At 37.4% G+C, this 15,310-nt stretch overlaps 1 protein-coding gene across 5 annotated transcripts in view; it reads left to right on the plus strand.

Moving 5' to 3' along the window:
* The window catches only part of SMAD2 (SMAD family member 2), a 75,265-nt gene that overhangs the window by 35,534 nt on the left and 24,421 nt on the right, over window positions 1–15,310 (plus strand). The gene's annotated exons all lie outside the window — the stretch shown is intronic.

The following is a 15,310-nucleotide window of genomic DNA, read 5'->3' on the forward strand; positions in this document are numbered from 1 at the left end:
GAGAGAGATCACAAGTAGGCAGAGAGGCAAGCAGAGAGAGAGAGAGAGAGAGAGAGGAAAGCAGGCTCTCCGCTCAGCGGAGAGCCCGATGCGGGACTCGATCCCAGGACCCTGGGATCATGACCTGAGCCGAAGGCAACGGCTTAACCCACTGAGCCACCCAGGCGCCCCTACTTTTTTTTTTAAAGACAAGATTTCTACACTGAAATTTCAAAACCCTGATGAGGGAAATTAAAGATGAATGGAGAGAGAATTCTTCTATAGACAGATATGCTTTTACCAGAATGACACTCCCTTGATAATAGTTATAAACTGCACAAGATAAAAAGAAAAACAGGGGACTAGAGAATAAACAAAAGTAGACCTCTTTTGGAGGAGATTTGACTCTTAGAAGAAAAGGTGAATTTTATGTTTTTAATAAACTTCTTTATCCATGCAGAATATGCGAGGTAGCTAAAATTTCATTCCAAAACCCACTTTTTCTGTCCTAAAAAACCACAGATTTGAGTTTGGGACAACCATAGTGGCTGAAGAATGAGGGGAAAATCCTAGCAAGGAAAGAGCTACAGAACAGAGTGCAAGTTCCAGATTCTGCTTAAGAACTTCAGCAAAATCACTAGACTGACCCCTGAACCCACACATATGTTGGGTAGACTTAGTGCAGCCTAGCTAAAAGTAAAAAATGGATTAGAATTGTTCAAAGACAGAATTAGCAGTTTAAGTGCAAACAAATTAATTGCCTGCCAAAACAAAAACAGTTAACTCTTACTGGAGAAACAAAACAGAATCTAGCATCTCTATTACATCCCAGTCACAATGTCTAGCATACAGTTCCAAATTACTCTACATGAAGAATAAAGAAAATGTGACCCTGTCTGAAAAGAAGACCGACAGAGACCAGCCCAGAGATGACCTACGTATTGGAACTCATGTGCAATAAATTGACAGATATGTTTATGAGTTGGAACACCCAGTAATATTAAGTTAGTTTCTTATAATTTAGTCTGATCCAAATGAATCTCCTTAAAAACTTTATTTATTTTGTGAAAGTGTGCAGACTTAGCCTAAAATTTACGTGGAAATGCACAGGGCCTAGAATATCTAAAGCAGTCTTGAGAAGGAAAAACAAAGAGGACTTAAATTACCTGACTTGAAGTGAAGCCACAGTACCGTGTGGTTCTGGCATAAAAGCAAACCGATAGGGACTCCTGGGTGCCTCATGACCTGCCTTCGGCTCAGGTCATTATCCCAGAGTTTTGGAATCGAGTCCCACATTGGGCTCCTTGCTCAGTGGGGAGCCTGCTTCTCTCTCTGCCTCTGCCTGCCACTCTGCCTGCTTGGCTGTGCGCACGCGCTCGCTCGCTCGCTCTCTCTCTCTGACAAATAAATAAAATATTTTTTAAAAATTAAAAAAAAAGAATTGCAGTCATTCAGTAAATACAAAAAGCAGAAACTATTAAAAAAAAAAAAACAGATAAATGGGATAGAATAGATAACCCCAGAGATAAGGTTACTTAGTTTTTGACAGCGATGCCAATGTAATCCAATAAGGACAGGGAAGTCTTTTCAACATATAATGCTGAAAGAACTGGATATCCATACAGAAGAATGAACTTTGATGCCGCCTTCCACCACTCAGAAAAAATCAGTTCCAGATGGATCATAGTTCTCATCTAAAAGCCTGTATAGGAGAATATATTTGTGAGTTGGGGATAGGCAAAGGTATTGTGGTTTTTATATAGAAAGCAATAAGAAGAGTTTGGTAAGTTAGACTTCATTAATAGTAAAAGGATCTCCTCAAAACACATTATTAAGAAATGAATAAGCAAATCACAAAATAGAAGAAAATATTTGCAAAACATTTCTGACAGAAGGATTGTATCCAGAATTTATAAAGAATTTCTGGAGGCGCTGGGGTGGCTCAGTTGGTTGAGTGGCTGTCTTTGGCTGTGGTCATGATCCCCGGGGTCCTGGGGTTGAGTCCTGCATTGGACTCTCTGCTCAGTGGGGAGCCTGCTTCTCCCTCTGCCTGCCACTCCCCCTGCTTGTGCTCCCTCTCTCTCTGATGAATAAATAAATTCTTTTTTTTTCTTTTTTTTTTAAGAATTTCTGGAACTCAGTAGTAAAATCTAATTTTAAAAATGGGGAAAACATTTAGATACTTCACAAAAGAAGATACACCAAGGGCCAGTAAACAAATGGAAAGTGTGCAATACTGTTAGTCATCATGAAAATGCAAATTGAAACCACTATGAAATACCACTGCACAGCCACCGGAATGGCTATAATTAAGGAAACTGACCACACCAGATGTTGGGGAGGCTGTGGAACAACCAAAAGCTTTAATGTATTGAAGGAGGGAATATAAAATGGGGCTTTCCACTTGGGAGAAAGGGTCTGTCTAAAACTAAACATGCATCTACCCAATAACCTCTAAGAATTTCACTTCTAGGTATTTACCCAAGACAGAACATGTGTCCAAAAAAAGGCATGTACTTACTTGAATGCTCACAGCAGCTTTATTCATCATACCCCAGATCTGGCAACAGGTCAGGTGTCCACTGGTGAAAAAATGACTAAACAAATTGTGGTCTGTTTGTGTAATGGAAAATTTAGCACCAAAAAGAATGGCCCACTGTCACATGGGTGACTCTCAGGATCGTTATGCTGAGTCAAAAAAGCCAGATCCCAAGGAGAATATACTGTATGGTTCTATTTATATGAAGTTCTAAAAGAGATTAAACATGGTGAAAAAAAAAAAACAGATCCATGATTGCCTCTGAGGATGGGAGGAGGGCTGGCAGGAATTGACTGGTAAAAGGGCATCATGGGTTTTCTGGGTGGATTTCGTGACAGGGTTGGGGGTTGACAATCACATTAATGCAATGTTATCCTAAAACAAGATGGCCCTATTAAAGTTTGCTTCATGTTATGTAGATTTTACCTTAAAAAAAAAAAAACGAAAAGTGACCAATGAATTCTAGTTAATACATGCATGTTTAAGTGCCTATAGATCTGAAGAATCTGCAACTTAAATTTAATGTATCAAAAAATAAGATGGGTTGATAAATAGAGGGGCAAGACCAAGCACAGCCCAGAACCTTTGTTGGAATTCTCCAGGGAAGGAACGGGCCATGCCAGGTAGATAATGCTGAGAGATTGGATTGGGTAGTTTAATTTCAGCAGGCTCTGGACTAGGGGTCATTGCTAGTTGTTGAGTACCTAGCTCTAGGGTGATTTATGGCAGGAGGAATATTGGAATGATGTTTAGTTAAGGGTATGGGTTCTAGAGTGGTTGGTTTTTATGTGAGAAAGGTGCACTCCCCGGGGAGCCTCTTGCTATCTCTAGGAATTCGCCCTGGGAGGGACAACCTCCCCATCAGGGCCCCAAATGCCAGAGTATTAAGAATACAGAAGAGAAAATAGAGTCAGTATGTACTCATATAAAAGTCTGAAACCATTCATTTACACCATCATTCTGAAAAGTATGTATCTTTGGCTCTTAAGCCAGCCAGAAATGGGGTAAGTCCTGGCTCTTACTTCAGTAGCTCTGTGACCTTTTGAGTTATTTAACTGCTCACATTTATTTCTTTGTTTGAAAGTACTAGTAATGTTAAGTCACTTTATAGGGTTGGTAAGAGGTAATCAGGTAGTATATGGGAAGCACAATGAATAGGCCAGGTACATAGCAGATGCTTAAAATAAATGCCGATTTTTTTCTTCTTTTTTTTTTAAGGTTTATTTGAGAGAGAATGCGCGCACGCGCATGGTGGGGAAGAGCATAGGGAGAGAATCTTCAAGCAGACTCTGTCTGCGATGAGTGCAGACCCAGATGCAGGGCTCAATTTCTCGATCCCTGAGATCATGACCTGAGCTGACATTAAGAGTCGGATGCTTAATTAAGGCACCCCTAAGTGTTGCCAATTTTTAAAGTTTTCTGTAGCCAATGAAAATTTCTTAATTGTTCATTTGGACCCTTTGCTAATTTGTTAAGGACAAGGTTGTTCCTAAAGTTTCTGATAGAAGGAAGACAAAAAAAACAAAAAACAAAAACAAAAATGAAAAAACCTTATCTGGGGGTGGGCATTTTCTTTTTTTTCTACTTCCCACCCCTTAGCTATATAGTGGTGATGAAGTACACAGACGGACACAGTATGTGTAATGATAGAGACACGTGGTCCTTTTTTTTTGTTTTAATTGCAATGATCAGTTCTTGATTTCTGAGCTGTTTAGAATATAAATGTTAGTCCTTGCTAGTCGTATATGAAATGAAAGGGGTGTTGTGTTCTAAGGAGAGATAATTACAGATGGGTAGTTACAGGTCGTTCCGTGGAAGGCCATGTTTCTTGAGTACATCTGTAATCAAGAGCTGGAACCTCGAGTGAAGTTTCCTTTGTTGATACCATTCTGCTAATTTGTTAACCCCTTTAATTTTACTCCGTGTTCAGCATGCCTTATAACCTTTTTCACCGTGACAAGCTGGATTCTTACTCCTTTTGGCTAGTAGAAGAAATACACTCTTTGGACAAAAGGTATTGAAAAATAAATTGGTTAAACAGCGTAAGGTTTATTACTTGACAGTAGTAGTTGAACTGCAGTAAATCATGCAGATATGGCAAGAACAGTAAAACTCACTTAATAGTTTATAGGATTCTGTAGTATGAGCCATCAAAATCTTGAACTTAGTTTTCATCGCTTCTCTTTTGTGTTCTGATACCAAGTATAGGAATAAATATACGTGTCCTTAATGCAGACAGTGTATTAACAAACATAGTGTCATTTTGAAAAATGTACAAAATGTTAATGTAGGTGCATGTAGAAAATAACCTCTGCATGTATAGAGTTGGTAAATTGTATACTAGACTTAAAATTTTAACTTCAGTTTTCAAAGGTCAGCTTATTCTTAGGTGAAGAAAAGTTTGATGCGTTAATTTTATTGATATTAATTATAACAGTGATGACTAGGGAAATTCTATAAGAATTTCTACTAGGTTTACTAGCTAATCATCTGGCTAGTCCAGTGATCACCAATACATTGTATGCCACACAAACTTTTCAGCACTTTAATATCCTGATGATTTTAATAGCTGTTTTAACCTCTTTCCCCCCATTTTTTTTTTTAATTCAATCAGTATAAGCAAGAAGGTTACACAGTTGATGGGGGTAATCTGCCTGTAAGAAATTGTGTTCCCCTGCCTTCGGCTCAGGTCATGATCTCAGGGTCCTGGGATCAAGCCCCACATCAGGCTCTCTGCTTGCAGGAGCCTGCTTCCCCCTCTCTCTCTCCCTGCCTGCCTCTCTGCCCACTTCTGGTCTCTATCTGTCAAATAAATAAATAAAATCTTAAAAAAAAAAAAAAAAGAAAAAGAAATTGTGTTCCCTACAAAGACCTGCAGGATTTGGCACCAGATTCTCGCATGGACATGCTTCCTCATCTGTCTGCGTGTCGATGCAGGGACAGGATTGCAGATGATTTATGGTCTGTTACATTCTGTTTCAACATATGTTTGCAATATTCTGTGTTAATTGCATTAGTGAACAGTATCAAGCTTTGATCGGGCAGAATTTATCTGAGACAGGTTCATGTTTTCAACCATTAACATGGTATTTTTTAGTACTCAGGAGTTTTTAGAATGTCCTGAAATCAGATGGTCAAATAAATTGAACTGTGGAGCTTAGTGTTTGGAATAGTGCTGTCATAATATTAATAATAATAAAATTCAGTACTTTCTTTGGGAAATATTGTTGATTTCACCAAGTTTAGCCTTCTCAGACCTATCCTCTGTTATTACTACTTGTAAACAGTTGGATGTTGCACAGGTAGATGCTTTTCACATTTAAGTAATGAACAGACATTTCTTGTGGCTTCCCTTAATAGTGTTTAAATATGTAGAAACATAATTTAGTGAGGCATCTGGGTGGTTCAGTCAGTTAAACGTCTGCCTTTGGCTCAGGTCATGATCTCAGGGTCCTGGGATCAAGCTCCTTGTCTGGGTCAGGCTCCCTGCTCAGTGAGGAGCCTGCTTGTCCCTCTCCCTCTGCCATTCCCTCTGCTTGTATTCTCTTGTGTGTTCTCTCTTCTCTCTCTCTCTCAGATAAATAAAAAAACAAACCTAATTTAGTGTAAATTTTAAGCTTATCAAAAAAGGCTAATTTATACTGAGCGCTGTAACCAAGAAAATTCTAATGTCAATTTAACAAATGCTGATTTTCTTTATTAATAATGATTTTCTGTGTCCTGTCTTGCTAAATTCTCCTACTTCTTTTCTCTACAACTACTATGAAACATAATTTAAATAGCACACACCCTGGGGTGCCTGCGTGGCTCTGTTTGTTGAGCATCTGCCTTCAGCTCAAGTCATGATCAGAGTTCTGGGATCGAGTCTCACATGAGGCTCCTTGCCCAAAGGGGAACCCGCTTCTCCTTCTGCCTGCCACTCTCCCTGCTTGTGCACTCTCTCTCTCTCTGTCTGACAAAAAAATAAAATCTTAAAAAAATATATTAGGCCTGATATCATTTGGCCTTTCTGGTGTGATGTCATCATTTCCACGTTAAGTCAGTCTCTGCACTTACCCTTGGTGCTGAGGTGTTTGTAACAGACACAAGCCCAGACACCACTGTGATGAAGCAGTAAATACTGGCACTTACCCAGTGACCCAAGATATGTGGTTATGTAAGTTATGTTTTCTCACAATAAAAATATAACTTAAAAAGTTATTGTAGGAGCCAGACAGACCCTTGAAAGTACTATATTTGAGGTGCCCACAGATCCCTAGGCGTTAGTCATAGAAATGCAGGTGTAGTTGGTGTTGAAGTAAAAGCTCAGAAAGCTCTTGGCAGAGTAGAAAGCATTGTTTGATAAGAAGTGGATTCGGATCCTGGCCCTGCACTTGTTAGGTGTATGACCTTGCTTGGTAAGATTATTTTATTTCCCCTCTGAGACTGAGTTTTCCTAAATTTAAAATGAAATAATAATACATAGCTTGCAGGTTATTATAAAGGTTCATGATATAAAAAGTCTCACACAGTACCTGACGTGTAGTAGGTAACACATGAACGTAATTGTTACGACATATTTCACTGATTCTAAGAGCATATATTCACTTTGGGATGCATCTTGTAAATAAAATAAAAGTTTTTTCTTTTATATTGACACAAAATAATGTATTTTAAATAGGTGACATTCTAGATTTATTGGACTAGGGAATGTACACAAGATCTTTTATATAGTTGTTAAAATCAGTGCTATTTCTTTAACGTTTTTCCTGCATTTGTTTCTTTTAATATTTTTTAGAAACTCTCCGTACTTGAAATTGTAACTTGCCACTCCTTATTAGCAAACTTGAAAACCTGAGAGATCCATTTTCTGCACTGTTACTTGAAATAGATGTTTTAGTGTTATTAGGAGTATTGTGATCCAGTTTTTATGCTCTAAAAATACTTAGTCATCAGTACCTTGTTGCTAGTCGATAGGTATATAGACATCTTTGGGAGGTCTGGGTCTTATGGGCAAAATAAAATGTGGTTATAGAAAATCAGTGTTTTAGGAAGAAGGGGTGATTAAAACTTCCTGATTCAAGTCCCCTAGATTGTTAGGTCTTAAAAATTGACCTGGTTTGGTAGGCATACCTAAGAATTAGTAGTTAAGTCAAAAGGTGACTAGGAGGGGACTGTTGACATAAATGAGTGTGGAAGAAAATGGGTTCTGAAGCCCTGTGGTAGAGAGAGAAGACATTGTGTCAGAATGAACAGGAAGGACTCTGGCTGGCACTTTATTGTCTCCTACAGTAATGGCCAAAGTGAGTTGAAATGACGCAGAATGGGAAATAACAGTCTGTACTTATTATGCTTAGTTATCTAAGGTTAGAAGTCTATCTTTTTATAGAAATGTCAGGATGACTTGACTTGTATTGAAAAGTCTTCTGTCCCTCCTCCTCCTCACCTCAGATAATAACCTCTGTTCATGGTGTGTGTGTATGTGTGTGTTTCCTGATGCATACACATATATGTAGATATTGCTATTTTTTTAAGAGAGTAGTTTACTATAAAAACTGTGCTCACGTTTTTTACTTAATATGATTTTTAGAGATTTTTCCCTATCAGCACATAGAGAGCTTTAGCATATACTAAATTACTATATGAATATTTTTTTGTTGCTGATTTCCATTCTGAGTTTTAATTGTTTGAGTTCTTTTGTTTTTGTTATTTTTTCCCCCCTTGGGTTTTGTTGTTGTTGTTGTTGTTGTTAGTTTTTTTAGGTACAGTTTCCAAATGGCAAAGTACCTAAATTGTGAGTGCTCAAATATCATCTTATTCAATGATATTTGACAAATACATTTAGAGTGTGTCAAGATAGTAGAACATTTTCATCATCCAGAACATTCTTTCCTACTCTTTCTTAAAGGTTTTTGAGGAAACCACTGTTTGAATATTTTTTTGCTTTGAATTTGGTTTTTTCCCCCTTCTAGAACTTCATGTGAATGGAATCATTCAGTTCCTAGTCTTTTATGTTCAGCTGCTTTTAGCCAGCTAAGTATTTCTGATAAATACATCTCATCTGTGTTAATTCTTCTTTTTCAAGATTGTTTTGCTATTCAGGATCCTTTGTATTTCTAATCAGCTTGTTGGTTGTTACAAAAATACCTTGCTGAAATCATGATTGCAATGGATTTGGAAAAAAAAAATAGACCAAATATTATTAGGGAATTAGGGAAGATGGAAATCTTAAGTCGTTTAATCTTTAGATAAAGTGTATCTCTTTTTATACTTATGTATATTTAATATCTTTCAGCACAGTTTTTAGATGTTAGTGTATACAGGCCTTACATATCTTAATTTAAACCTTTTGTCTAAATATTTTGTTTTTTTTGACACTATCGTAAATGCAGTTTAAAATTTTTAATTTTCGAATTGTTTATTGCTAGTATATAGAAATGTAATGGATTCTTATAAGTTGTTCTTATAGCCTGAGCATTGCTAAATATACTGATGAATTCAAGAAGTTGCTTCAGTGATTTTCTCTATAAACAATTATATTATTGTCCAAAAAAGCAGGGCTTTTGTTCCAGCTTTCTTGAGATTATTGCCAATATAATATGTAAATTTAACATGTACAGTGTGATGATTTGATATGCATATATTGCAAAATGATTACCACAGTAAAGTTAGTTAACATCTCCATCCTGTCACATAACCTTTTCTGTGTGGGGAGAGAGAACTTTTTTAGATCTATTCTTTTAACAACTTTCCAGTACATACTATAGTGTTGTTAGTTATAGTCACCATGTTATACATTAGCTCCCCAGAATTTATTCATTGTATAGCTTAAAGTTTGTATCCTTTGACCAGCATATGCTGGTTTTTCCTACCTGCCAGGGTCTGGTAAACAACATTCTACTCTCTCTTTGAGTTTGGCTTTTTTCAAAAAAAGTTATTTCATTTCTTCCCTTACCAGTATTTTGGGTTTTTTTTTGTTTTTGTTTTCTTTTTCTTGCCATATTACACTGGCTAGGACCTCCAGTACAATGTTAATAAGAAATCATATCATTGTTAATTAAGTCATTAAAGTCTTTCTTCTGACATAGTTGTTAAGCAATAAATTTTCCTTTAAGCACTGGTTTAGATTTAGCACCCCTTCCCCAGCTTCTTATACTGTAGATTCATTATCATGTAAAGTGTTTCTGTATTTATTTTGTGATTTCCTCTTTGACCCATGAGTTACTTAGAAATGTGTTGTTAATTTCTAAATATTTGGGATTTTTTAAAGAATCTTTCAGTCATTGGTTTCTAATTTAATTGTCTTCTGGCCAAGGAACATAATCTGTAAGAATTCAGAGTTTTAAAATTTATTAACCCTTTTTTAATGGCCCCAATATATGTTCTCTTTTTCTTAATGTTCCCTGTATACTTGAAAAGGATTCTGTTTATGTCAGGTTGAGTGGTTAATAGTATTGTACAGCTCTTCTGTGGTATATGGTTTTGTTTTTGTTTTGTTTTGTTTTGTTTGCAGTCTAACTATTCAAAGAGTTACTAAAGTTTCTGATTATTGATGTATTCATTTTTTCCTTTAGCTCTGTTAGTTTTTGTTTAATGTCTTTTGAAGCTGTATTTTTAGATGTATACTGGATGGTTAATATTTTCTGATGAATTGACTTTCTTAGGAGATGTCTCTTTATCTCCGGTAATAGTCTTAAAGCCTTATTGTTTCTGGTATTAGGTTTTATTAAGGTTATTGCTTATATGAGCTGTGTATTTCCATTCTTATATTTTCAGCTAATAAATATATTATGCTTGAAGTACATCTTTTTTGGAGCTATTTTACATCTTGTATTCATTCTGACAAGTCTCTACCACTTACTGGAATATGTAGTGTATTTATGTATAATGTTATTATTGACGTGGTTGAACTTACCTTTGTACTTTACACTTTATTCTGTTTTCTTTTACCATCTGATTTTTCTTCCTCCTTTTCTTTCCTAGCTTTGGGGTTAATTATTTTTTAGTGTTTCATTTTAATTTTCTGTAAGCTTTTTTTTTTGCTGTGTCCCTCCTTTTTTTGGGCAGAGGTTGCTTTCCAGATGACTCTGTGAATCCTTAACTTTGCAACAGTGTAGCTGTTTTTAACACATCCTTTTGTTTCTATTGGCTGTTGTCATACAAATTGTATCTAAATACTTTTAGAGTTATCATTTTAGCTATAACTGGCCATCTCCTTCTTTTTGTAGAAATTAAGAAAAAGATACTGTCTTTTACATTTACCTGCATACTTAATACTTTGTAGTTCCCTTAATTTTTCTCAGTGACTTTAGAGTTTTCATCTGTTGCTGTTTCTTTTTACCCTGAAGAACTTCCTTCAGCATTTCTTTGGGCAGAGTTTGCTAAAATGAATTCTCAGTGTTTGTTTTCCTGAACATGGTTTTGTTTTGACTTATGTGAAGGATATTTCTTGTTGGATATAGATTTTAGGTTGAGTTTGCCCCCCCTCCCAGCTCTTTAAAGGTGTTCCATTGTCTTCTGGCTTGTACTATTTCTGTTGAGAAATTGTTGCTCATGTGTTCATTCCTCTACATATGTAGATTGTTCTATCTTGCTACTGTGAAAGGTAAAGCCAGACATTGATTAAAGTTGGTAAAAACAGGGAACCTGCTTCCTCCTCTCTCTCTCCCTGCCTCTCTGACTACTTGTAATCTCTGTCTATCAAATAAATAAATAAAATCTTAAAAAAAAATAAAGTTGGTTAAAAACAGACTTTATTCAGTAATCACGGTGGTAGAAGAGCTGAGCTTATTTTCAGTTTGCATAGAGGTAACTGGGAGAGGGTGAGGGTGGAGCTGGGGGAATGAGTAGAGGCTTGAGCAGAGTCAGGAAAGTGAAAAATTAGCCAAAAAAGAAAGAGGGTAAGAGGATTGGTCAGTATCAGTGTGACTGGGCCATATGTGTCTGCTAAATGGCATTTCTCCAAGTTAGGCCTCTACCCTCCCTCTGAGGGCAGTCTGGGAGACAGATCTGACCTTTCTATGACTGATTACATTTCGAAGGAATAGATTTCAGGTTCTTTTTTTTTTTTTTTTTTTTTTTTTAAGATTTTATTTATTTGACACAGAGAGAGAGGTCATAAGTAGGCAGAGCAGCAGGCAGAGATAGAGGGGGAAGCAGACTCCCTGCTGAGTCCGATGTGGGGCTCGATCCCAGGACCTTGAGATCATGACCTGAGCCGAAGGTAGAGGCTTAACCCACTGAGCCACCCAGGCGCCCCTAGATTTCAGGTTCTTGAGAAAGACTCTTGAGCTGTAGGAGACACAGAGTATATTTTAAAGAGACTGGAGAAGGATTTATAAGTACAAGTTTTTAAAATAAATGCTCTAAGAAAAGGAGGTCAGGGGTCTATATTGACAGGTGTTGGCAGGAACAAATGGTAAATTCTTTGGGCCATCTTGACCTCTCCCCCAGCCCCCACAGGAACTCAAAAGGGCCAGGATCCTACCAGGGACTTGACCTTAGGCTCCAAGAAGCCATGCTAAAGCTTATTCAAGTCTCGGGTTTAGATGGAGTCCTTTGTGCCAAGAGTTTTTGTAGTTCTCCCCACTTTGAAGATTTTCTTTTCACCTTTTGTCTTTACTATTTTGACAATGATATGCCCAAGTGTGATTTTCTTTGTATTTAAACTGCTTGGTATTAACTGAGTTTCTTTGAAATATGAGTTTAGTTTCAGCTAAGGTTGACAGTATTTCAGCCATTACTGTTTCAGACATTGGTTCTGGTTTGTTCTTGCTTCCTCTCCAACTGCACATTATTGTTACTGAGGTTGTTCATTTTGTTATTTACACTTTTTCACTTTGTTTCTTCTGATTAGGTGATTTCTCTTGAGTCATCTTCAGACTGACTTTTCTGTCTTCCCCAACCATTAGGTTAACTTTTTAATTTCTGATTTTATAATTTTCAGTTCTAGAATTTACATTTGATTCATTTTTAGTTTCCACTAAACAGCTGAGATTGCCATCGTTCATTAAGTCCATGTGCATATTCATAGTAGTTACTTTAAAATCCTTGTCTGTTGGTTCATTGGGGGGATTTGTTTCTACTGGCTATTCTTTCTGTTGACTAGGAGCTAACATTTTCCTGTTTCTTGATATGTTTAGTAATTCGTGCTTTTGTACTTGGATATTTGGGATGAAACATTATAGAAACTCTAAATTCTGTTATTTTCCTCTGAAGAGTTGATTTTTGTTCCAGCAGTTTGTTTCGGTTGGCCTCAAACTCCAGTTTGCCTCTGATGTAAGCAACAGCTGGGATTTCAGGACTTGGTTCTTTTAGATGCCTGAGTGCTAGTTTTCAGCAGGCGGTATGTCTCTCCCACATTTGTAGTTGAGAGGTCAGCCAGGGATTTGGGCAGAGTTCATACTCGTATTTTGCTATTTATCCCCCTGTGGTTCCTTCTTTACCAGATTTTCCCCCTTCTCTTGCCAGCCATTCTTGGAGCCCCATATCCATTCTCTGATTGTTTGTGCCCGTAGGTAAAATTGCAGTTCGTTCTCTGCTTAAGGTCCAGATGTCCTGCCTAGCTCACAGTGTGCGCTGTGCTTAGATACAAAGCCACCTAAATGCAGCTCATTCAGTAGAGTTGCCCCCTTTCAAAGGTTGACTTCCTTTTGACTTTTGTCCTTTTGGTCTCTCTCCACTGTTTTCACGTGGTTGATTTTATTATATCTTGTTCAGGGGCTGTCATTTTTACCTGAAGGAAGGTTTGCTTAATTGAGACTGCCCTACAGGTAGGACCTCTGTTTTGTTTGTGTCCTCTTGCTAACTACATACTGTTTCTACTGAGAATTTGTAATGTGTTTCAGAATTTGGTAGGGCCATTCTCTACTCTTCTTTGTTGAATTTTTCTGGTCATTCTTACTTAGTTTGGTATGTTATATTTGGAGTAATTTTGTCCGAGATTTTACTTTGGTGGAATTGACATCACTATGATATCTACCTGAATAGGAAGATAGATGCTTTTCTCTTTGGTTACTTTGCCTTTATGTCCTTTAGTAATAATTAAAATGTTTCTTTGTGTAGTTTTGACACATTTATACATACTTTTATTCCAGGTGCTTTGTGTGTTTTGTTATAAATTGCTTCTTACATAAATTATTATATAAATTGATTTCTTATATAAACAAGGAAAAATTTTACTAGCTAGAAGCAAATTTAATATTTTGAAGTAAACCTTCCAATTAGCGATGTTACAGTAAACAGTAGGACTAAGGCTTATCAGTAGCCTATGATGGAAGTTGGAATGTGGCTGGGTTGGGGAGGGCGGTGCAGTGATCTAGGTCGGCCTGCCTCCAAATTGACTGCATGTTCTGAAAAACGACTGTTCATTATTTTCTGATTTATTTCAGGGCTTGATTCAAGCCCAGGTTAAGCTCTTTGCGCTTTCTTTTAGATTCTGGTTCTGTGTCTGTGTCAGAAACACTTGGGTGAAATCTTCATTAAACTCTCATAAGAGCAGAATAGCTTCTAATCTAATCTTTTGTTATCATTTCAAGGATGAAGAGTAAGCTGTATACTTTCCCTTCTGAGGTTTAAATTCAGATTCATAACACTCTAGAATGTAGTTGATTTTATTGTGATTTAGACAACTTGGTGCTCTGTGTTTTCTTCAGTAGGTATTTGATAAATATCTTAAGTAAAAGAACCAAGTGGGGCGCCTGGGTGGCTCATTCGGTTAAGCATCTGCCTTTGGCTCGGGTCATGATTCCAGGACCCTGGGGTCAAGTACCACATCAGGCTCCCTGCTTCTCCCTCCCTGAAGCGGTGGGCCTGCTTCTCCCTCTCCCTCTCCCTCTGCCTGCTGCTCCCCCTGCTCATGTTCTGTCTCTCTCTCTGCCAGATGAATAAATTAAATCTTAAAAAAAAAAAAAGAAAACTGTCTGTCATGGATTTTTACAGTACATCTTCGGAGAAAAAAGAAAAAGTTTACATTATCCTCCAGTTTCTTGACTTTTTCCAACTTTGGTTGTTTGGGAATTGAAAGATTTCTACAGCGTAAAAACCAAGAGAATCTATAAAATACCTTAAAGGGGTGCTGGGTAGTGTCTGCAAATGCATTTGTAAAAACCATCCAGTGTGGCTGCTTTAGCCCCCAGGGCATTGCATGAAATGTGGTCCAGCGGCTCTGCTGGCTCTGCAAGAGGCCCGGCAGCCCCGCAGCCCCTGCCAGGCGTGTTACCAGGCCACGGAAGACAGCGCTTGCCCCCAGTGTCCTTTGAAATGTTGTCTCAGTTAGCTTATTAGCAATGTGTACATCACCTTGTTTAAGCAGTTAATAAATTATTTGATTTTATTTCTAAAAATTGTTTTAAAATGTTTCTTCTTCCTCTTTGAAATTTTGTGATTCTGTAATATATGAGACATGGAGTTTGAGTTTGTTTCAGAAATTACCTTTTGACTCTAACTATAAGAAGCACAACGTAGGACCAGAGACCTATTGATAGGCAGAAGTCCAGACGGCCTTTGAAGCCCTTCTTCCCTTTCCCCATGTGTCTCTCCCCATGAGAAGTGACTGTGAAATAAAGTCATGGCAGGGAAGCAGGTAGAATTTTCTCTGGGCTGCCCATGTTCTGAAATGAGATGTAGAAGAAAAACCTTGAGATCTTCCTGGTCTCTGTCCTGTTGGTGTACTGATTTTTGAAAACTAGACCTAGCTGATTTTTCATACACTCCTATCGTCTTTCAAGAATTTGGTGCTTTCACATATTTTTAGTCCTCACAGCAATTAAAGCTTTTAAGGTGTTAGGCTATGTTTGAGTGACTTCAGAAGGC

Source organism: Neovison vison, chromosome 3 (genome assembly GCF_020171115.1).
Source record: "Neovison vison isolate M4711 chromosome 3, ASM_NN_V1, whole genome shotgun sequence".
Lineage (NCBI taxonomy): Eukaryota > Metazoa > Chordata > Mammalia > Carnivora > Mustelidae > Neogale > Neogale vison.